Source organism: Lonchura striata, chromosome 1A (genome assembly GCF_050655825.1).
Source record: "Lonchura striata isolate lonStrDom1 chromosome 1A, ASM5065582v1, whole genome shotgun sequence".
NCBI lineage: Eukaryota > Metazoa > Chordata > Aves > Passeriformes > Estrildidae > Lonchura > Lonchura striata.
This window is the reverse complement of record NC_140741.1, coordinates 56,261,995-56,286,083: the sequence shown is the minus strand read 5'-3', so window position 1 is coordinate 56,286,083 and position 24,089 is coordinate 56,261,995. Positions and strand designations below refer to the sequence as shown.

General features: G+C 37.3%; 1 long non-coding RNA gene across 8 annotated transcripts in view; it reads left to right on the top strand.

The window, feature by feature from the left end:
• LOC146763489 (uncharacterized) overlaps positions 1–24,089 on the top strand; it is a 46,039-nt gene that overhangs the window by 568 nt on the left and 21,382 nt on the right. For all 8 annotated transcript variants that reach the window (XR_014952300.1, XR_014952305.1, XR_014952303.1 and 5 more), the window contains exons 2-3: positions 4,509–4,618; positions 9,881–10,024. This is a non-coding gene — a long non-coding RNA (uncharacterized LOC146763489). The remainder of the gene's footprint in view (positions 1–4,508; positions 4,619–9,880; positions 10,025–24,089) is intronic.

Sequence of the window (24,089 nt, the reverse complement as noted above, 5' to 3'; positions counted from 1 at the left end):
CTGCTTTAAGGCTTCATTAATATTGTGTGACATCTACCTCCCAGGAATCCTGGGAAAATATCCTTACCTCAGGATATTTTCCACTTGCAGAACTATCCAGCCCTAATGCTCAGTGATATTTTAATATCTTAACATTAACCTCTGTGATTAAGACACTTTTCTGAGTTAAAAAAAAAAAAAAGTAAACCTGTAAAGATCTTATTAATTTGAAGTTTAATTTATTATGGTAAATTTTTATCTGAGTACTTTAAGTCTTTTGGGGAATGCAACCCGCTCTTGCTTGCTTACTCATGCATGGATGGGCAATTAGGTACATGAAATGATCCCATGGGCAACTTCAAGGTCATGGCTACAGGTTTAGCTTTTGTTGTTTTGAAGGTGTTGCCTTCAAAAACTAGAGGGCTAGTCTGTGCTCTTGTGAGAACCTCAAGGCACTTATTTGTATTTGCAATTTTATACCTCCAGCAGCACAGTCATTGCAACTGAAGAATGGGACTTACAATGGAACAAAAATATTTTATTCCTATGAAACTATCTGGCCCTGTAAGCCCTAATAAGCCATGCCCTTTCATATTTGCAATGTGTAAGCCGATGTCCTGAGCTGATGATGGATTCTGAAGGCAACAGAAGAACTACTTTCAGCCTCAAAGTGGTTCAGACAGCTCAACCTTTTTGCACTTCTTCATTACAAACTAAATATATGTCCTTTAACAATGGTTAAAACTTTACATGTCATCACAATAAGTTCTTGATTTACTGTAATTTCCTTTAGCTCTGTCCCTTGGCTAACTCTTTTGTAGGACTTATTTGATTAGGGTTTAAATGAGACAAAATGGAATTATAATAAGCACTTAAACAAAACCAAGTTTGTCATGATTATTCTGTGATTTATAGCTGATATGCAGAGGACAGAGGAATACTACTCAAAAGATGAGAATTTTGTACATAAAGCCCGAACAACTCTGGTGCAATCAAAATTGAACTGTTGTGTCCATTTTCTTGATGATGATAGAATCACCAATGTCTTCACATTGGACTTTTCATAAAGATCCATCTGATAACTGTTTTATCCTTTCAGGTTCCCTTGACCATTATTTTGCTGATCAAGTGAAATAATTTACCAAAGCACTGCAAGCATACTTTGAATGCCTCATGTGTTGAAAGGCTGCAGATCCGTATGCTTGCTCTTTCAATTCTTATGTGTTTGACAGTGAAAACTGGGCCTAAATAAAGTGTTAAGAGGTTTCTTTCTGTTATCTGGTGATCCCATCTTGCCAACCTCTACAGATCATCCAGATTAATATCTCAAGTTACAGAGTGGTCAATCTTTTTAGGTTTCAGATGGCAGCTATAGATGAGATTTCCCAATATTGATTCCCTCTCCCTTTCTTTTCTTTTCCCTCCAAATCTGAATAATATATTTTTGAATTACAAGACAGCACAGTTTTCTTGATCTTCCAGATTGCATTAGAGTCATATATCAGTGGACTTCAGGTTATCAATTAGCAGAAGACTTACTCCACTGCTAATCAGACATTTCTTCTTCCAGAGACAACTTCATTCACAAATATCAAATGGAGATGCTGCTGTGCTGTGGGGAATTCGGTGCTCCCATTGTTTGAATGCTTGTTTGTAAAAGAAAAAAAATGTCTCTAATGTCCTTCAGAACTGACACAGACATTATTGAGTCACTTTTGACAGTGGATGTTTGGAAAGACAAAAATGACTCTGTGGTCTGTTTCAGCTCAGCCTAGAGGTCAAACTGGAGAATCCAACTAAAACCCAACCTCAGCCTTTCTAAGGTTCAGTTTACTGTTAACTTAGGTACTCCCCCTCCACCCCTCATCCAAAATCTTCCTGCTTTTACAGTAGTACTGAACCTGGAGATATTTTTGGGTTTTCTTGGTCACTGATCTTGCTATGAGTATTTGAATGGATAAAACTAAGCATCTTTATGGAACAGGGATGTATATATATGTGGATATTAGTACAGTATTTTCCCTATCCCACCTTTCCCATCTCTGCAAAAGTTTCAAGAGTTTTAAAATTTTGGTTTTGCCAATTTCCATTTCAATTTCTATGTTTGCATACTGCTACATCCCTTATATTTGTAACTGATTTCTGTTTTGCAGTGGCCACTGAAGCAGAAATAAAATTATTCATGATCTTTTCCTATGCTCATTAAGAAAATATCTTGAAAATTACTGAAGAAAATACATTTTTTTTTAATGCCTCAGGAGTGGCTTGTAATTTGTGAAAAAGGAGGGTAACTGTTTGAGCAGTATCTGTCAATGTTCAGAGACTGCCTCAAAGATGTCACTAGGGCTGGAAAAAGTCACCTTAAAATGCCAGAAGTCTGTTGTTCTCTTTTCTGATTGTCATTATAGAGAATGAAATATTACCTTGAAGTAATTTTTATATACTAGCATTGCCCTCTCCTACACTTCAATCCATGCAAATTATATTTAGTGCTGTTATTCAAATGATCAAAGATGCATTGTTGATGTTAAATGTTATGGAAAATTTTTATCAGAGATGATAAAAACCTATACAGCCCCTGACAAAATCTGCAGAGCTTTGCAGGACCAAGCTAAATATACTTTAGTTTCATAAATTCAGTACAAAGGATATTTTCAGCTATATGAAGGCAAACACATGCAATTTTGTGAATGCTAAACATAAAGAGACTCTACATGCACTTCTCATAAAAATGTATCTATATATGTATGCCTAATTTTACCTTTGGTGCATACTCATTTTTTATTCAGAAGAACGGGAAGGCAGAGAAATTGGGACTCCTTATAAGCTTTAGTACAGGCCAGATAAGAGGGCAGTGGACTGGCTGAGAGGCCAGGTTTAACAGGATAAGGGCCAGCTGGAAGCCAGTCACCAGTGGTGCACCTTGGGGGTTGATACTGGGGCAATACTGGTGAAACTCCTCTTTATTGATCTGGATGGTGACACTAAAGGTAGCACCAGCAGGTTGTTGAAAAATTCTTTACTGTGAGAGTAGTGAGGCACCAGAACTGATTGCCCAGAGAATCTGTGGCTTCCCATCCCTGGAAATGTTCAAGTCCAGCTTGAATGGAGCTTTTAGCAACCCGACTAGTGGAAGGTATCCCTTGTCCTTGCAGGGGTAGATAATCTTTAAAGGACTAGATAATCTTTAAAGGTCCCTTTGAACTGGAACCTTTCTATGATTTTATGATTCTATTATTTTGAAATAATATAAAGGCTAAAAAGACAAAGTAATAGTGGGATTTAGGAGCTAAAGTAATTGTCCTTCAGACAAAACTCCTGGCAAATGCACTAATGTGATGGAAAATGCTACGCTCCTGAAAAAGTTTTACACCAGGCCATGCAATATCATGGAAAATTATATCACTTCCACAGATATAAGACTAGGATACCTCAGAAAATCTAGGCAAAGATTTCAATGTTCTATTAAAATAGAAAGTTTTCTAGTATAATTTTTGTAAAGCTGTACTCCTTCTAATAGCAGATGCTTGGCTTCCTCACACCATTCAGATCCTCAACAGTAGTATTAACATTCTTTATTGTTATTGGTACTTTTGGCTTTCTTCTGCTTTCACTGGTATAAAAAATGGTATAAAAGTGGTATAAAAAATGAAACTCACAACAATGATAAACTCGATTCAGAGTGGTTGTATCTAGTTACTAGAGCATGCATTCTATCTGTCATGGTCTTTTAGACTTCAGAGAACTAGCAAATGCTTTTAGCCTTTGTGACTCCTTATGGTGAGTGCATACATTACTGTCTGGTTTTATACACACTTCATGGAAATGCAGTTCTTTTTTTTACTCTCTGGTATTCTCTCTGAGGCATAACTGCTAAAAACACTATTTAACTTCAAGTCAAGTGCAGGATAGCTATGAAAGATCAGAGATGAAAGAGCTAGGGTTTTTAAAAATATTATTAGTATAAGTATATTCTCTCAAAAATAAAATAAAATAAAATAAAATAAAATAAAATAAAATAAAATAAAATAAAATAAAATAAAATAAAATAAAATAAAATAATAAAATCCACCCATCTTTTTCTACAGGATCACCTGAAAGTGTGCTTAGCCTGTCTGATAGATATTTGACAATCAGGTAGATATGTGATTATCTCATGTGTGGATTTACATAGGAGGTGAATTATGCTGTTGTGTAAAACTCTTCTGACTTGCTTCTCCAGACGCAAAGCACTGAACCTATTTACCAGCCAATCAATTGCTTTAAGTGAACTTCAGGCTACAATGTGCTTGGTATTGGAGAGTATTTGAGTGCTGTACATGCTGTGGTTTAGCCAGTCTGTGCCTTTCTTTTTTGTGGAATTCTGACATCAATTGTGTCTGTCATTAAATGTAAACCAGTTCTTACTCTCTGTAAAAGCAGTATGAACAAATGTTACTGTGTGTGTTTCCATGGTTGATAATTTTCTTCTTTCACAGTTTCAAAATTCATATGAATCCAGTGATATTCTCTATTATTTATTTTTACAGCAAATCAGGTATGTCAGTGATCATACAATGCACAGCAACTGGAGAAAAAAGAGCCAGAGTATATAATGGCTTCTCATTCTTCATGTTGATGTTTCTCCAGTGACTGTCAGGTAAGGATACGAATCTGGTACCCACCTTTTCTCCCTCTGTTTTATGCAAAGCTCTAAAAATCTAAGAGTTATGGTTATACAGAGAGGCTACATGAAACTTTAGCAGGTGCTGCAGCATTTTCTGCTGTAAAGCTGCACTTGTTCAGGAGGGCTTCAGCTATATTAGAGTAGGATGCTATATATGTACATTTATTTCTCCTCTAAAAGTTTGCAAAGGGCAAACTAGGTAATGTGATTAAGTGGCTGAACACAGTAAAGGTCCCAAAAACTAGGTCATTATTGAGATTAACGACTGGATTAAAAGGATTTAGGAGAGTGGTAGGATTTTGATTTGCATATTACTCCAAAGACCTTTGACTTATGTAAAGCCTCCTCTTAAAGACTATCAAGCCAAAGTATTACATCAAGCAATTTAGTTGCTGCAAATTACTCTTGCCTGTTTTTTGACCTTGTATGTTATTACCCATATTTCTACACTGGAATTGTTTTTCATAATTCAGCACTTGTATTGCTCCTTTGGATGTGGCAGATTCAGGGGGACCACTAATGTGAAAGAGATAAGTTATAAAATAATTAAATCTTATTAAGTATTAGCTATGGGATTCTTGAAGGATTTTACCTGAGAGCATTTTAGCTAACTGCTGAAAAAGGAGACATTGTTCACCAGCAGAAACCAGCAATTTAAAAAAAAATCAGGTCTTCCTCAAAAGCCTCACAAATTTATTTATAGTAATCTTTGTGCCACTCTACAAGAGTACACACAATTGTTTTTGGTGTATGCGAAATGTATCTAAGATCTCAAGCCTGTAACTGCTTTGAGCAAATAGAAATTGAAGGTCTGCATAGCTGAAGTCAATTATTTAGCATCAGCTAAAGGAAAAAATTAGTTTTAGGTGTTACTTGGTATAAAAGTCCCTCCATTGGCAGCATGTGTTTGTGCTTTACCCTATGTGAAAGTGTTATGGCACTTGTATGAAAGAAGGATGTTGGGGTGATTTTCTGTGGGCCATTTAGCACAGACAAATGTGATTGTGGGAAACAGGACAGATGACATTCTGAGGACGAATGATTCTGTAAGACACAATGTGTGTGACAGTAAGCAAAATAGGGGAAAAGCCCTAAATACACCACAGGGTTAGAAGAAGTAAACAATCTTAGGATTTCCAGCAGAAGTCCAGTACAGATAATATTTGCAGATCATATTTTCATAAATCATAGTCTTTCTATATTATCCAGTCATTTGTGTCTGAACAGCACTATATTTATTTGTATGAACCTCTAACCTGACAAATGTTTTTACTATTTTACTGCTCTGCTTTTAAACAGTATTGCTTTAAAATGTCTGTCTCCACTGGCCCATCCAGGGATGCGAAGATCACATTTCAGAAATTGCTTCAAAACCCCTCAAATTCAAAAGTAGAAATTCTGCTCAGAAGTGCTACTAAACACACATCTGTCTAAAAACCAGATGAATATGTGGTGTATGGGATCATCTAATTGATCTAAAGGACTCATGTAAATATGTTACTCATAAGGTGTAGGTTTTTCTCGGTAAGTCAATCTTAATTATGCAGTGAATGAAATAATACAGAATTAAGACCAAGGAATGGTGTGGGAGGGGACTTAGGAGATAGTCCCCCTGAGTTGCTGTGGCAGGTGACCAAGGTGTAGCTTCCCGCCTCCCCTGTTGTCAATCTTTTGTTGTACCTTCCCCTCGTTCCTGTCCATCATTATGTAAGCCATCCCCCAGTCTGGAAAGTTCTTTGTTCTCTGTACCCCCATTGGTTCCTTCCCTGTAACCACTCCTTCCCCTTGTCCCCATTGGTTGTCAGCCCATCACTCACCCTCTACTCCACCATTGAACCCTTCCCTCATTGGATGTTTCCTACCCTGACCCTCCTTCCCTGCCACAGTTATATTCCTCACCCCGCCCTCAGCTTGGGGCTCTCAGCGTGAGCTCCCTTCCAGAGAGGTCGTCTTCCCTTGCTCCCCGATCTGCCTTTCCCTACAATAAACCCTCTTGGAAACAACGCCACCTGAGTGTCATCCCGCCATCGAGAGGAAGCTTTACTAGTGCTATCCGGCTCCTGAGGACCTGATCCTGTGGCGTGCCCGGTGGTCACGGGACCCAGGTGCCTCAGAATGGTCCAATATTTTGAGTTTAGATTTATTGTTCAGGAGTTTTAGTGTCAATATATCACGTATGCAATGTTGTATGAGTCTATTAATAGCTTTTATATTTTAAAAATCCCAAACTAAAACATATCCTTCCTACATTTAGAACATACCAGAGCTCTCTCAGAAGCCAGCTTCAGCACTAAAAAACTGTTCCTTTCAATGTTTCTTTCTGTCAGGACTTCTGAGTGAGAGATTTGGGAAATACAGCTTTTCCACCTCCCAACTTCATCCACTTAATTTTGTTTGCAGTCAAGCTGGGTTTTTATTTCTACAGCATTCAGATTTGATAAAATGTTTTCTCCTCTCTAAAAATATTCTTCTTCCTTTCCTTAAGCATTTTCCCACTGTAATTACAGAAAACATTGTAAATGTGCATTGGGAAAAGGTGTCACCATGTTTCTAAATCTAGTCTCTGAAGTCCCAAGGCTGGAAGAAGATAGAGGAATAAAGAGAGATGGAACAAAAGCTGATATGGTAAATTGACCTGAATAATGCCTGTGGTTCTGACAGGTGCTAGGTTTTGATCCCAGGATCATTTTTTTCTCTCTTCTATTTAAACAATGACCTTTGACTTTAAAATGTGAGGATCACAGGCTGCCTCAGTTAAAGAAAAAAAAAATCAATATCCAAAGTGAAAATTTTGCTTCTCTGTATTGTTTATTTATCCTTTTCTGGAGTCTTGGGTGGAATATCTTCAGAAGGAGTTGTGGAGAGCTGGCCCTATCCAAAAATTCATATAGCCTGATGGCAAAGACAACAATTTCAGAAGTGAGAACTCTGCCTTTGAACTTTTTTACATGAAGGAGATGTCCAGGCCAGGAATCCTACACATCCTAGGAAAAGTGCCCTTGCCACTATGCTGTAGCATTAGAAGTAATTTGTAGTGATAAGCTATTGCAACTACCTTTCTGAGAGTCACATCTTGTTGATTTACTTTGCACATGTTGTGAGGATAGTTAGCAGATCACTTGCTCGAGGGGATTCCCATTGAGAAGTGTCATGTTGCTAGACTCGCTTCAAGTTTGAATTGAAGACAGATGCTGAAAGATCCAACTGGAATGCTCATGGTCCCATGGAAAACAGAATTTTAGCTACCAGGAAGCACAAAAGTAAAAAACAGCTGAGTAAGTGAGGCACGCCACAGGGTCAGGTCCTCAGGAGCCGGATAGCACTAGTAAAGCTTCCTCTCGATGGCGGGATGACACTCAGGTGGCGTTGTTTCCAAGAGGGTTTATTGTAGGGAAAGGCAGATCGGGGAGCAAGGGAAGACGACCTCTCTGGAAGGGAGCTCACGCTGAGAGCCCCAAGCTGAGGGCGGGGTGAGGAATATAACTGTGGCAGGGAAGGAGGGTCAGGGTAGGAAACATCCAATGAGGGAAGGGTTCAATGGTGGAGTAGAGGGTGAGTGATGGGCTGACAACCAATGGGGACAAGGGGAAGGAGTGGTTACAGGGAAGGAACCAATGGGGGTACAGAGAGCAAAGAACTTTCCAGACTGGGGGATGGCTTACATAATGATGGACAGGAACGAGGGGAAGGTACAACAAAAGATTGACAACAGGGGAGGCGGGAAGCTACACCTTGGTCACCTGCCACAGCAACTCAGGGGGACTATCTCCCAAGTCCCCTCCCACAAGTAAGTGGTCTGGAGTTGTAATATTCAAAGGTGATTTTGGTATTTAAGAGCCTTAATGAAGTCTTTCAAAAAGACCACAGGTTTGGAAGGCACAGCACATTGTCCCCAGCTCTGCACAGAGGGGTGAGCGTGCTCCTGCAGCCAACCCTGCGTCAGATCCTGGAGGAGCTGTGTGGGAGCTGCGTGGGAGCCCTGCACAGAGCCCCTGGCTGCCTCTGAGCCATGCGTAGCAAACATGTTGGTGGCTTGTACTGGTTCATCACGACTGACAAAAACATGTTTATTATTATCTATTCTTGGCTTCAGTAGCTGTTTCTTGCTCCAGCAGAGTTTCCTATTTAATGAAGAATTAAATTATGTTCTCTACAAAATGAAGAATGAGCTAAGTGACATTTCTTTTATTTTTGAGGATCAAAGCAGACATTTAAACGCACAAAATCAGGATTGTTTTAAAATATAGGTTTTTGGTTACAAATTATTATTTTCAGAATCTATAATGAATCAGTCCTGAAAGAATAATTAATAAACATCAGTTTTAACAATGCTACAGAACAACTTAAGGGATTAAGGAAACATTTCTTTAAAATAATCACAGATAAACCACAATTTTTCACTATCATTCTTGCAGACATTATGTTTTGGATTAAGATTCCTGGTTTCTTGCCAACTCTTTCAGATCTTTGAGGCAGGGAAAAGTGACTTCAACAGAGTCAGTGGAAAAAATCAGTTCCAGAAGGAACCTTCATGGCTGCTTGATGATTAGTGAAGTCAAAGTGTTCAGCCAATGATGGCTAAAGCAGCTTGGCTAACACAGCTGATAAACATGCTGATAAATTCAGAAAGCTTGCTACAAAAAAGATAAAAGTTCAAGGTACTTCTTGAAGATTAGTGTTCTTCAAGCAAATGTATTTAAAATATGTCATGTATAGGCCACAGAGAAGAAAAAAGAATATTGCTTTTTCCTTTAAATGAAAACATTTTTTCTTGAAAGAACCAGCCACTTTAAGTAACAATGCAAAAATCTCTCCTTTTACTCTTTAGTAAAAATAATTACAGATTAAAAAATCAGGTATGCACACTATGAATTTCAGTAGGGCAACATAAAAAGAGCTCTAGCTCACAAGGGCTGTGCAATACATTGGAAGTTTAATGTTTGGATTCTCAGTAGCTCAAACAGGTCTCAAGCAGGCCAAATATCTTGATGCCTTATTCAACCATCTAGATATAAAGGGACAGCCTTTCCAAGATTCTCAAGATTACTCAAAAATATGTCAACAGAAAATTTCTGGTAGAATCCAGACACGTTTGTATCATTTCATTAGGTGTATTTGTTTGGAATGGTTTTTTTGTGTCAGCTTCTGTTTTTTGTTGGGGGTTTTGTTTCTTTATTTGTTTGGAGTTTTTGTTTTGTTGTTGGTTTGTTGTTTTATTTCTCTTAAATCCCACAGGTATATGCAGGAATATCTGGAAGTGTTAATTTGTGGCCAAGAATTTCTTCCCCAAACAGTTTCTACTCCACAGACTTAATATTTAACTATATAGTAGCTGGGTGGCTTCTACACCAAATTTGACAACTGCATTTCCTGTAACAGGTACGTGCCCACTTCCAGAAAGCAATGAATTCCAATCTGGCTAAAACACCTTTTTTAGGATAAACTGTTATCACCCTCAGGAAGTTTTTGTTACTTTTCATTGATTCTCACTTAGACTAGATTTTTAACTTCTAGATGGCTAAAGTTAGGTGAATCCCATATGAAAAAACAGTTTAAATGATAATGGGATAAACAGGAAGGTGAGAAGAAACCAGAAAAAAGAGGAATTTTTAAAAATATTTTTTGGAATTGATCAGTGCAGTGTATAGCCCTTATCAAATCTGTACCACAAACTGCATTTTTTTTACTAATCTAAGTTTTAATTACTTCAGTTGGAATGCAGAGAACATCTATTAGTAGGAGGAAGATGGGATTTGCCACTCACATTCAGCCTGCTAGTCAGAAAATCCCTTGTACAAGAGAAATGAATTAAATTGTCTGTTTTTCTTTTAACAAAATATAATGCAGATTACTGACTATTTCCAACATGATAGGTTGTCATATCAACTTAACTTACAACAGTTTGGATCATATTCTATTTTGAATATGCCCACAAACATGCATATTTCTCCAAACTCCAGTTGGAGAATGGACTGTCTTCCAAAAATAATTGCAGCATTTTAAGTTTCTCTCATTACTGAGTATACACATGTGATATATAAATTGTATCTAAAATGTTGGAAGAAGGAGCAAAAGAATAATGAAAATGATTTCACATTATATAGTAGCTTGGCTTATGCCATGGGATAATGTGTGGATCTCTGTGCTTGAATTCTCTTGGTGAATTCTAGCTACAGTATATCTCCATGTATGCCAGTGTCCTCTAGTGGGAAATTTGGATGCCCATGGGACTTTGATCTACTCCAAGAGATTTCAGTTAGCAAACAGGACTGCATGGCACAGCCCCAAGTGTACCCACTTGCAGCACAGACACAACCAGTATCAGCCAATTAAGTATGCTGTAAATGAAACAGGATGAATTCACAAGTGATGATTACCTAAAACCAGAACTCTTGTGGCTTTACGCTGGGACTACCTTGCTACAGACTCAGAAGACTTGTGACCAAATTCTTTAACTGCCTATATGTTGTTTAGGTCATAAGGATCTTGTTCCTCGCTGCTGCCCTTGTGAGGTGCTCCCACTTGGAGTTTGCATAAAACCTCTCCCTCTCCCTCTTTCTCTCCCTTTTTTTTCTCTCTCTCTCCTGTCCTCCCCTCTCTCCTTCACTTCTGTAGCCATTATATCCAAAGAGGAAAAAAATTCAATAAGGGTCACACATATTTCTTTTATTTATTAACTAATTAAATTACCTCAGATGAAATACTGATATTTCCAGCTATATGTTTTAACGCTTACCATGACTGATTTATAGTGTGAGATTTACAGGCCACTAATTTTACTCACCAGTGTCTGATATATCGTTTTACAACCAAAAAATATCTCTGAGAGGTACGAGATTCATTGTAGCTTGCTATCTGTTCACACTGCAGAGTTGAGTTATAGCTTTGGCTAACCATCATCTCACACAAAAGAAGAGCATCTTCTGTGGTTCTGTATCCTCTATGCAGAGATCTTCAGTGTGATCCAAAACATCACTTACACTCATAAAGTAAAAGACCCCACAGGGCAAAATCTAGACTGTGGGTAAGGTGTGCTTTACACCACAACCCTAATGTCCTCATGATCCTAACCACTGTCCTCTCAGAGGTGAGCAGGGCTGTGCTGGCAGCTCCCTCCTGGGCTGTGTCTGCACTGCTGTCATGCCACCTGTGCCAGGGGTGGCATGACAGCACTGCAGGCATGCCACAGGGAGGAGGACGTAGCTTGGGTCCTCACAGAACTGAAACTCCCAATGAGATCCTGAGGTCTCAAACCAAAAAATAAACTATTCCCTGTTACTAATGGAGTTATTGGGCATGTGCCAATAGTTCTTTAGATTTTTAGTTCTGTGAAACTAAAAATCCAACATTTTTCAAGGAGAAAGATCAAGAAAAAAACAAAATTGTCAGTAGTTCAGGCCAAAAAACTGTGGACAAGATATTCTTTGAGTATCTGTTTATGTAATTAAACAAATCTCACTTTGCAGAATCCAGAAAAGAATTTATGTGGAAACATGATTCTTTCTCTTTCTAGACCAAAGAAAGTAAATCAAACTATATAAAGCCTAAGGAAATATGAAGACACGAAATTAAGCCAAGCTGAGTCAGGAAAGTCAAACTTGTGTTTGTAATTCATGATGGTTTGAGAGTGGGAGGCAGTGTCAGTTTTGTTTTAGTTTAGTGAAATAATCACTTTAGGTGAGGCCTTCTGGCTTATTTTTCACCTTGAATTTGTCTTTTTCTGTCAATATGGTGATTCAACATTAAAAGATAAAATCCAAGAATCAAAATTTAAAAGGCTGGTGACATTCCTGTCAAAGGTACAGATTAAATTTACACATTTTTACAGAGAGCACTCCAAAGAACAGAGACACCTTTATAGTAATTTTACCTGCAAAAATAGACCTTATAGATATAAATGGAAAACCCCCTTAGTTTTGTAGCCAAAGACAGTTGTTCAGTTGTTCTCCTTTATAATTTTTCTTAACACTTCAAAATATTTACCATATCACAATGAATTCAAACATGGTGAAAAAAATTTGTGAAAGCTGAGGTGTCATTTTTCGCTACTTCTCCATTTTTCAGTTTCCAATTTCATCAACACCAAAAAATTTTGTTAGTTTTCCTCATCCCCTCAGTGTTCTCATATGAGAAAGTAACTGAAAACAAGAATCTTGACCTTTCAATTCATATGTTTTAGGCTATGCTATAAGTTGAATATATATTTAGAGTACTAATTTCAAGGTAATCATTAATTAATTACTTTCATAAGGCTGTTAACAACTTTATTAGCTTAGTTCCTCAGCATATCATTGTCATCAGTGCTGGTATCCCAAAACTCCTCTTGAATATATTTACAAGTGTTACTGAGGCTCTGGGATATGCCAACATGCCAAGACGGTCTGGGTGAGATTGATCTCGCAAAAGTTTAAGTATCTATGATCTACATGCCTCCAGATGTTGAATATTACACAAATGCCAAAAAACAAAAGAAGCCTGAGAATCTGACCATTCATCAAAATGATGCAAAATTATAAATAGGTACCCAGCGGTACCCAGGAAATTACAGTTTTTATAAAACAAAAAATCTGATGCTTCAAAACACATATGGACTGCTCAAAAATATTTTTTGTACCTAGTTCTGCCTTCACAGCTCCATATATTCAAAATTGCCATCAGTTATTAACAATTCCTCATTAGTATGCACCTGACAGTAGATGAGGAGAATGCAGGGCAACAAATGCAAAACTCTAAAGAGGATATAAATTATTTGCCTTAATCATTGTCACCTATAGCATTTCAACAACTCTCTGTCTAATGCTGAGAGCCTGCTCCTGAACTCAAACTGCATAATTATCTCCACTATTGCTATTTTAAATTATTTTCCTTTTCAAATCATTAAGTCAAGCAGTAAAAATGAATTTTCACTAGGAAATGAGCAAACCTGTTATCTGCCCTTCATTGAGAAAGCTGGCACAGATTATAGTTCTAAAATTCATTTAAAGAAGCACTGTGCTTTAAAATTGGTTCTATACCATGGGTAGTAAGAACGCTGCAAAAGCCCAAGGCTATCAATATGGTACATAAACTGTGGTTTTGGATAGATTCTGACTCAAATTCAGCTATCAAAGGAAGTTTCCTCTCAAGTCCAAAGCTAGCTGTATGGAAGGCAGAAGACAGGTAATGACAATAATTATAGGTGAAAGAAAAAGGGAAGGAAAACATACTGTGCAAAATCAGAAGCACAAAGTTGGCAGAGGATGATGACACATTTTCCATTGAATATTGTGGTATCTATCAGTGCTGGACTGATGTGCTCCCAGGCTCTGTCCCCTGCCCATCACTATTCCTCATACCCTTCAGATTGTGCAGCTTTGGGTAACACCAAAGGCAAGGCACAAAGCTTGTCTCTATCCCTCTTTGACAAATAATCCAAAGGCTCTGCCAACTGCAGGCACAGCCACTCTTTATTTCTGTTTGCAAGTATTATTTTAAAGCCATTCTTGCTAAAGCCAGGGTAAGATAAACAACTAATGGGCTTGTGGATTGAAGAGGGATAGACACTTTCACCTTAGATCCTTCAAATTTCCATATTTAGGAAAAACAGCTGCACTGCCATGCAGACATGTTTCTCCTTGAACTTGAAATGATGCAACTCACATCAAAGTACAGTCTCTTAAAAATACAGCATATTGTCCAAGGTGTTATTAAAAAGCTGAATGATTTTGTAGGATCTTTTTTTTTTTTTACTTATCCTTGGCTGAACATTCTTCATTTGATGTCTAACAGTCAACACTAAAGTGCTGTTAATTCACACGCACACACAACATTCATCCATCGAAAACATGTAGGACTAAAATGAGCTCTCAAGTCACAGCCAGCAAGAGGTCTGAATAAGTTTGTACTAATATTTTAAAGAAATTTCTTTCCCCACTAATTCTCAGGATTAGAACTCTAGAATAATTTAAAATCTTTAGAAGCAAACACATCATGAGACCTAGAGAACAAGTGGGAAACAAAGCTTAGTACAAGTCATAGAGAGTTACAAAATGCAGTAAATTATGTAAAAAATGGCTGAAATAACAGAAGTTCTGACAGAATTTCACACTCAAAGGAATCAATGGAAGATTATGCAGAAACACAACATGGGATTTAATGTTGTTTTCAACCGAACCATATAAGGCCACTGAACTGCATTTTTTTTAAGTAGGGGTAGTCTTCAACTATCCTTAGCAAGTATTCATGTTCCCATATCAGAGTTAAGATGGAACTTTTATTTTTATCTTAAAATCCTGTCATTATTGAACTCTTCACATTAAATATCTTTCCACTTGGCAGTTCAAGTAGAGTAATTTGCAAAATATAGCTTACTCTGAAGATTGCTAGTGTATGTTTGAGGCTGATAAAGATTACTTCCCAAATGCTTCCCATTCATAGACAGTATGTGTGGCCTTCCCTAAAGAGAACGGAAAATGTGATACTATATTCTACTACCACATGCCTTATACCCACTTTATGTGTTCATGTTGGGTTTTTGCTTCTATTTGCTAAAAAGCATGTGGTTTTGAGACACTGTTTCTTGTATATACCTATTGGTTTTGTTACTCATATTGATGCTGTCTTTTATCCAGCTATTTAGGAAAGCATTCCTCAGGTTTCATGTGGCAGATAAAACTGGGAAGCTTCTTTGCAAGCTTATGCTGGAGGTTCTTTGATACTATCATTACTCTAAAGGAAACTGTGCCCCAGTAGGCTCAGCTAGTGTGCAAAATCTAGTGTTATCTACAAATTGATCATCTCAAGCTGCCCTTTAACTGGTGGCTCCACTGTCAGCAGTAATAAAAGCAGGTGACAGACCTTGGGAGATAAGCCAGTCATTGATTCATTCTGGCTACCTGTCTGTGTTGGCTGATGTGTGATCTCTTGGTGCCACAGAAATAAAGTGCAAATTGTTTTTTAAAAAGAGGAGTGGAGCGGATGCTTTTTTTGGAAAGTCACACCCAATGAGCCGGGACACACATCCAAGCTTTGGTTCCCCTAACAGAAAGAGGAATTAGGTTAATGTTTTACAGAAAGATTCAATATCATCCCAGCATCATGTTGATTTAGTTATTTTTAAATAACTCTTCTTGTCCCTAGTACTTTCCAGAAACAGGAAAATTTACATTTTACCTGCTGGCAGCTCAGTAATCAAAGAAATAACTTTCCAAAAGATGGTGAACTATAGCATGCATTAAACACATGCCCTACCAAGTAGTGTTTATTTTCATACTCTGATGTGTAGGGCACTGCATCAGTGGTCTGCCATGCTCATAAAACATTTAGCTTAAGAAGGAACTGAAGAACTCTGAGGTCACCTTCCATGCCCAAAGTGAGCAAGAAAATTCATCTCTTGCTGATGGCAAAGGAATGAGGTGCACTTTCCTCAGCATTCCCCACTCTCTGGGCTGCTCTGGATCTAAATCCAGCCCAGAAATGTCTGGTCATTTAGCTAGCAGTGGTAAGTCATGGGAATACAAAGACAGAGAAAGTTCTTGGGCCACAGACCACTGGGGGCTGGCAGAGCACTCCACAGCAGAGAGTAAATCTTCCCTTGGCTCGTTCTGCAGGCAGCTGCTCTGGGCTCCATCACTGTCAGGCTATTATATTGCCTTGGCTTTTGGTTTTATTCAGTAGGACACACCCATTTATAAAAAGGAAGAGCTTCTCCAGTAGATTGGAAATATATTTTTTTTGATTTCCCAGCCTGGAGAAGCTTTTTATTTTTATATTAAAAAAATACTTTTTGGACTACTTTGCCATTTAAAATGTCTTGATGGCAACAGAAGACCTCTTCTGAGCCATATGTGTCTATGGCATAATTTCAAATAATCCTTACATTTCAAATGCTTTCTATCCTACAGTTCATATTCTCTGATGCAGACTCCAAACATTTTATGACAGTCAAAGAAAGAATTAAATGGAAATATCTCAAAATAGAAAAATTAAAGAATAAATGCTACTTCATTGCTTTTTTTGCAATGAAGTGAGCTACTTCCTTTGCTTATCTCTTTCTGAGTTTTGTCTGCTCTATACATCTCCTTCTACTTCTTCTTGGGCAGGCCATGTCTCTTGCTATGTTCATCTATGTGCACAAAGCCAAACTCAACAGCATTAAAAAATAAGCATTAAATTCTATGTTCAGTGTGGAAGAGTCCCACTAAAACTGGATATTAAAGACCCACATAACTACACAGAAACCCCAGTATTACCTGGAACTTCTAGTGATAACACAAGTGAAGAAGACAAAATGTTGGAGAAAAGAATACAGAAATGGCAATGACACTAAGCAAGCAGCAGAACCAAGACCATGACCTCTAATGAAAAAAAGTGTGTAGGAAAATTACTGGCTCACTAAATGTGGCTCAGCTTCAATAATGGCCCAGAAAAAGAGGTCAGGAGAAGAGCATGAATAAAAGAGGCAAATAACTGTCTTTCAGAGAAAATAAAGAGGGAACATGATGAAAGATGCAGACTATGCAACAGGAGAAATTACTGCATGCCCAGTGGTTAAGAGGAAAGGTGATCACAGTGCCACTCACTACTGCCCAGGGAAATTGCTTTGCCATAGGGTTTCCTATTACCTGCTTAATTCCAGTTTGCTTGAAAATGGCAAAAGCTTTACAAGATTCTCTGTTATGCTGAACACTGAAAAGAAGCCACTAGGAGGGACAACTTGTACTAGAGATAAAAACAGAAACAAGAAACTGAGAAGCTTTCCAAAAGAGACAAGATGTGAAAACACAACTGCAGACAAACGTACTCCTATAACATAATTGTGAAGCATTCCCAAGAAAGAGGTCATCCATGATTTAAGTGACCAGCTGCCATGTCCTCAGGGAGCACCACAGTCAGTCCCACAACTGCTTCTCTCATAATAGAATCCAGCTGAGTATGAGAAGAGGGTTTTCTCCCATCATTTCCAATTGTCTTAGAGGGAAGGAGAATAATTCATTTTGCAGCTAAATAAAATTAAAAAACCCAAACCCCTAAGCTTACACATCTAAGTATTTCCTCTAGAACAGAATTAAAATTTTATTATGAAAATGAAGAGACTACAAATTACCTTCAAACATAAGACAAGATCAAGGTTGTAAAAATTCATAATCTGAATTATATTAATTTAACATATAGCACATTGCTAATGAAAAACAGCTCCAGACAATGTCCAAATTACAGGGAGAATAAAACCAACTCTTACTAAATAAGAATAGTACCTTTGCCTGAAACTTGGTCTGAACCCACACTTAACATCAGCTGAGGTTGAGATAATTCAGCTAATGTTTTAATTGCCACATGAAATTAAACATTCAGTTCCTGGAATTAGAGGTTGGAGGGCCACAAATGTCCCGAAATCCCTATCAGTGCAGTTATGAGAATGTTTTTGACCAAAACTTTTGAAACTGTGGCTGACTTCTAATTCAACTGAAACAATTACTAGCACAAGCAGGGTAAAGACATATGTGGACTGGAATTCAGAGTGTAAAGCAGCACAAAAATGCACCTTTTCTCACCTGTCTTTTTACTGCTGTCTGTATTTTATGCTGAAAATAGGAAGGATGAAGAAACAAGGAGCTTTATTGCTTGATTTCTATTCTTCCTTCCTCCCCCCTTCCATATGAGAGAATATCTTGCATAAGTCCTTTATCAAAATTATTCCACACCCTTCCCACAACAATTTAAGAAGTTCTCCTGTCTTTCAGCCTCTGCAGTTCTGGGATATGGCTGGGATGAGACTCTGCAGAGTCTCACAGTTCCTTTCCACATGGCAAAGTCCTGCACCTACTGTGCTCTCTCAATCCAGAGCAATAGAAACACAGTAATTCAAGGGTACTTAACCCAAGATGAAAGTAATGAAATAATTGTGCCCTTGAGTCATAAAATGGCTTTGGGCTGGCAATTTTATATTATGAAAAATACGTGCTGAAATAGTGCCTGTGAGGTAAATGGCAGCCTGGGTGTGAGATGGGGAACTGTGAGTTTCAGCAGAGAAGTGTTTGGCTGGGAGTTGAAACTCTGGCTTATTGTGTGCCCCTGAGTAAACAAAGCTATAATGGGTTATTGAGAGTGCTGACTTCAAACAAACAATGCTCTCTGTGTAAGCATGACATTTTACAACCACAAAGCCTGAGGCATGTATGCTTATTATCATATGTCTTTCTATCAGCTCATTTTATGTAATGCTCTTGAAAGAACACCACAGAAACATGCAGTATGTGAAGGGAACATAGCTGAACTATGTGGATTAGACTGTCACCAAATATGGGCATATGCCATGATGATGGCCAAGGAACCAGAAATCTAGGACAACACTTCTGAAGTATCAGCAACTATAAATTAGGAACATAATTTTTCCCTCTCAGGGAAATTTTCAAACTGGGATGTAATGGTCTGGAGATGGTGCAGACATACAAAAATCCTTACACTTATGCTCACATATTCAACCAAGTTCACACAATGAGCTTTTTTTCAATTCCAGCTTTGACAATTGTTAGCATAAACAACACCAACATGCTTCTTTGCCGACATTATATTGCAGAAGAGAAAAATTTACGGATTGTGTGTGAATGACTCCCATGTGCTGAGTGCCTTTCTGTATGCTGTCATCTTTACTGTTTTCACAAGCAGTTTACCAGCTCCTTGTAGGATCATGATGCTGTGAAAAGTGTATTTAGTTTTCCCCTGGTTAATATTTAGTTTTAAAAGATGGTAAATTAGAAAAAAATACATAAATTTTATCTAAAATCTAAAAATATAAATATTATCATATTAATTAATTAATTTATTTATATGATAGTTAATTAATTATCATATAAATATATTGAGATTTTCATGACTTTAAATATTTCAAAACATATCCCTAGAAGGAAACTGAGCCTCCTTGTCCAATTTTTTATTCCTATCACTGCCTGAACAAGCAAACATGCTGCTGTCTTCCATTCATGTTAAGTTAAAGATGCTGGAATGGGAATGGATTAATCTTGTGCCATGGTCAGTTCTCATTTCTGTCTGTGGATAATGAGTTATACCACAGCACAACAGTAGTGGCTCTCATTATAGACTCATTCTGGGGACAGAGGGAATAATAAGAACAGAAAAGCACATTAAAAAATAGAATCCATTTTATTAAATTCTTGAAGCTGTGAGGAAGCTAGAAATAAAGTTAATCCTTTTAAGGGTCAAAATTTTCCTGAAAAATATGAGAAACCTCTTGCCAATCAATGTTCTATCACTGACAGCCGTGTCATGACAAATGCACATATGACAGGGTTTCATCTGCAAACTAATAAATTCACGAAGAATCACTCCAGAAATCAGTGCAAAACATCTTTGATCCCAGTGTGCACAGTAACCCCCTGACTTGCAAAATCAAGTGTTGAAGCAGCAGGGTTAAAAGAAAAAGTTTTGACTTGGCAATGTGAAATTTGTCCCTAGCAAAATATTGCATCTTGATTTTTCCAAACAGGAAGTAAAAACAGTACTGGAGAAATCCTTATAACAAAGGACAAAATTAAATTATGATATCTCCTCTCCTGGCCACATCTCAGCTCCACCTCAGATACCCAGCTGGAATATGTGACTACAGATAGGAATTAATGCTGATGTCAATCAGCCTCCAAAATACCCTTTCTTGTTTCTGAAGCAGGAGCTCAAGTTGTACTTTAACTCATCTGGCTCTGTAAGGCAGCAGAGCTAAACCCCAGTTTTTGAGGCTGGGCTCCTCTTGGGATAACCTCTTTTTCCCCTACCAGAAAAAAAGCAGCCTTACAAAATAATGCAAAACCAGCATTTTTTCCATGCCTTTGGTACTTAATTACTTCTCATTTCCACATATGAATAAAGAAATCTTTTGTGTCTACTCCTTTTCCAATATATTCCAGGTAGTCATGGACTGAGCAATAGCATACCAAAAAGAACAGCTATACACAATGGTACCTTATGTAAGATGCATACCACTATTGAATATATTTCATGTAAGAAAGCAAATCTATTTTTCATATTTTATTAAAGAGACAAATGCTACATTAAAGTGTCCCATCTGTTGAATCTGTGATTGTAGTGGAAGCTCAGAAAATATTGTTATGTCTTTACTCCTTTAGTTTTTGACTGTCTTCCATGTAATGTTCACCTATAACAGAAGCAGTCTGGAAAGACATAATATAATTCTCATCAACATTTTCATTTTATTTATGGCATGAGTTAGAGGTTGAGTTTGACATAAGATATGACAGCTGTTACTAAATTTTTGCTTGCCATTTCTTTTTAGGTTGTTTTTCAATATTTTACACAGAGCTCTCCCATGGGGAAGAGATTAAATTATCTGATGAGAGTGTTAAGATACTGGAACAACTATGAGAGTGTTAAGATACTGGAACAACTATGAGAAGTTAGATAATGTGGAAATATAGTTAATGCCCCCAAATATCTAAAATGAAGGGAGGTAGAAGAGGATTTCATTCAATTAATTTATGATGACAATATATAAGTTAACCTCAGGATAAGGAAATGAACTAGTTTCCCAGGTAACCTGGGTCTATTCCTGGCTCTGCCACTAACCAGAGTTCTGACATAGGGTGAACCATTTCACATATAAATAGACATTTAAAATACATTGTTTCTGGCCATCATTCAGACCACAATCTAAACCAGATTAGTACCATAATCAAGCCCAGAATCTAAGGTATGTTGGACACTTGCTTTTCTTCCAAACCTTCTTTATCTCAAATGCTCAGAATATTTTAGATACAAATTCTCATTTCTATGTACTTTAAAAGTAGCCAACACAGCATGATCTCAGTATGATGCAAATATTCACAATACTGTGCCATAGACATATGGATAGTATAAACTTTTGGACAAATATATCTGGTACCTTTTCAGACATTGTTTTCTCTTTTGTCCTCTTTCTCCTGTTTCCTTTCCTAGCTTGGTGCATCTATTGGTGCTTTATTTATCACTCTTTGCATCCAAAGAAATCTGTGCTCTTGCTTTTGGTGACTCCAAAAGAAATATGGGGAAAGGAAGAGATCATCAAAATTACTGATATGATTTCTTCACCATCTCACATTCTTCCCTGCTCACAACTTGGCCTTAGCTATACTATTTACACAGCAATTTCATATTGCTCTAAAAATATTTTATTGAAAAGGAATATGCTACAGAGACTTGAAAAGATTCTACAGTTTACTATTCTTATAAACATTCTTTTTAGTATAAAAATATACTCCGTGTTTTTTTCCCTAAACTCAATATATTCTGTTTTGTTTCTGCTATAACCACAAAGCTTTAAATAAGCTTTTATTTCAATTTGCTACTAACTTTGACTGAATTCACTCTGCATTAAACTTTGCTTGCCTTATACTGTGGTAAGATTAAGTGAAGAAATATGTACAAAATAATCAGTTCAAAATGATTAAGGCTGTTTGAGCCAGTTTTGATGCTTATGCATGTCATCTAGCAATGAAAAAAGAGTTACTCTGATATATCTTTATATCTCTAATCAGTTGGTTACTGTAGTTCTACCATCTCTGTCATTAATACCACTGAATATCTGAAATGTAAAAGCTCACACTAGATTTTTACAATGTTGTTGGACACAAAATTATTCTAATACAGTTTCTATTAGGATATCACACTTATTAGTTCTAAATAAATTAATTTTCATCAAAGTCTTTAATATTTGATTAATGTGCCAGAGACTAGACCTTTCCAAAGGAATAAGGGAGAAGGAAAACAGGAGGAAAAAAATCTCTTTAGAGATTTAAACTGGTATTAGATATGTTTAGTATACATATGCTTAATTTGATACTAACTAACTAAAAAGAATCAAGATTAGATTCTAATCCAATTCCTGACATGGCTATGTTGAAAAAGAGCTACTGCATGGCCAGACATAAATGCTATAATTTGTATTAAGTCAGGATGCATAGTGATGCAGGAGCATGTGTCTTAGATTAGGAGTTGCTTTTTCATCAGCATGCCAGCTAAAGACCACATCCTAATCTTAGCCATGTGGCACTCTGCAGAATGCATGCATGTGGGTCTAGTATGAGAGCTGTTCCAAGGAGTGGCATGGAAAAGGAGATGTTCATCTTGGTGTGCCCAATGAAGCACCTTGGGAAAACAAAACAAAAAACAAAACAAAACCAAAACCAAAACAAAAAAAAAACCAAAAAAACAAAACAATAAATCCAACAAAAAATAATTAGGTGAAAAGTCAGCCGAGTACAGAGATGTGTTTGACTCTTGGGACACTTCAGAATTATCAATTTCAAGCAGTTTATTTGCTGGTGGGTTTTTTTGAAGTGAAAGGGCAACAGTCTGAACACAGCAAGAGTATTTTTATCACTGCAGTTCTTGTCACCATCCTTGCATAAAGCATTACGTAAGCATCTGATTTGCATCGGTGTACAGCTCTGATTGCTGAGAAAGCAATTTGCAGTTTAATAAGATTAATACAAAACATTGCTTTTCTCTTATTTTCTTGTGTTAGTGTTGGCAGCTGGAACTATACAGATTTTCCCCTCACAATAACAAGCTATAGCTGCTGTGAATGCTATGGTTTTTGTCTCTGTATGTATACTCAAGGCTTAATATGAAAAAACAAAAAAAATGTCATTGGGTCAAGGAAGTACAGACATATTGATTTAAAGAGAAGGAGAGGATATGTTGTACAATACCTCACAGTACTTTTACCTCAGAGTAACTGAACCATTGGATATCTGGAAATATTTTCTTAGTAATAATGGAAGTATTTTCTTAGTAATAATAATATCTAGTACTTCTGAGCTCAGCACAGAAGCATGTTTTATTAAAAAAAAAATAAAGATGACATTTCTATCCCTGAATAGCTAAAGTCACAACAGAGACCAGAGATAAAATCGGTGTGATTTACAAGAAGTGGTCCCAGACATCTTTTACAGGTGATCCCTTCTACAATGAGCCCTCAGTATAAGACAACAGGGGAAAGATGAGTTACCTTTTCCATTGTCCACGCAAAAATGTGAGCATTAAACAATGCAAAGGGCTCAACTCAGAGGCATCAGGAATCCCACAGCAGAGCTGGAAGTGGGGCCTGAAGATGATTCCTGCCTGCTACACAGGAGATTTAAACGGAGAATGTGGATTACTTTTATAAAAGTGTTCTTGTACCTGGCTTAGAACAAGTGGAAATTCTTTATCAGTGATGTCACCAGGAAAAGTAAGCACTAGTAAGGCAGTTGCCATAAACCAGGTAGAGTTTGCTAGCCCTGTGTTTGCTAACCACTTGGTCACCAGTGGTTTTGTAAGAAGCTGTTCAAGGTTTGGGCTAGAAAAGGCCCAAAGTTCAACTGAAGAACTTTGGAAAATCAGTGGAAGAAGTTCATTAATGAGTCCACCTGGAAACCACAGAGGATATTCAGTGTTGTGAGTATCCAGCACAGAA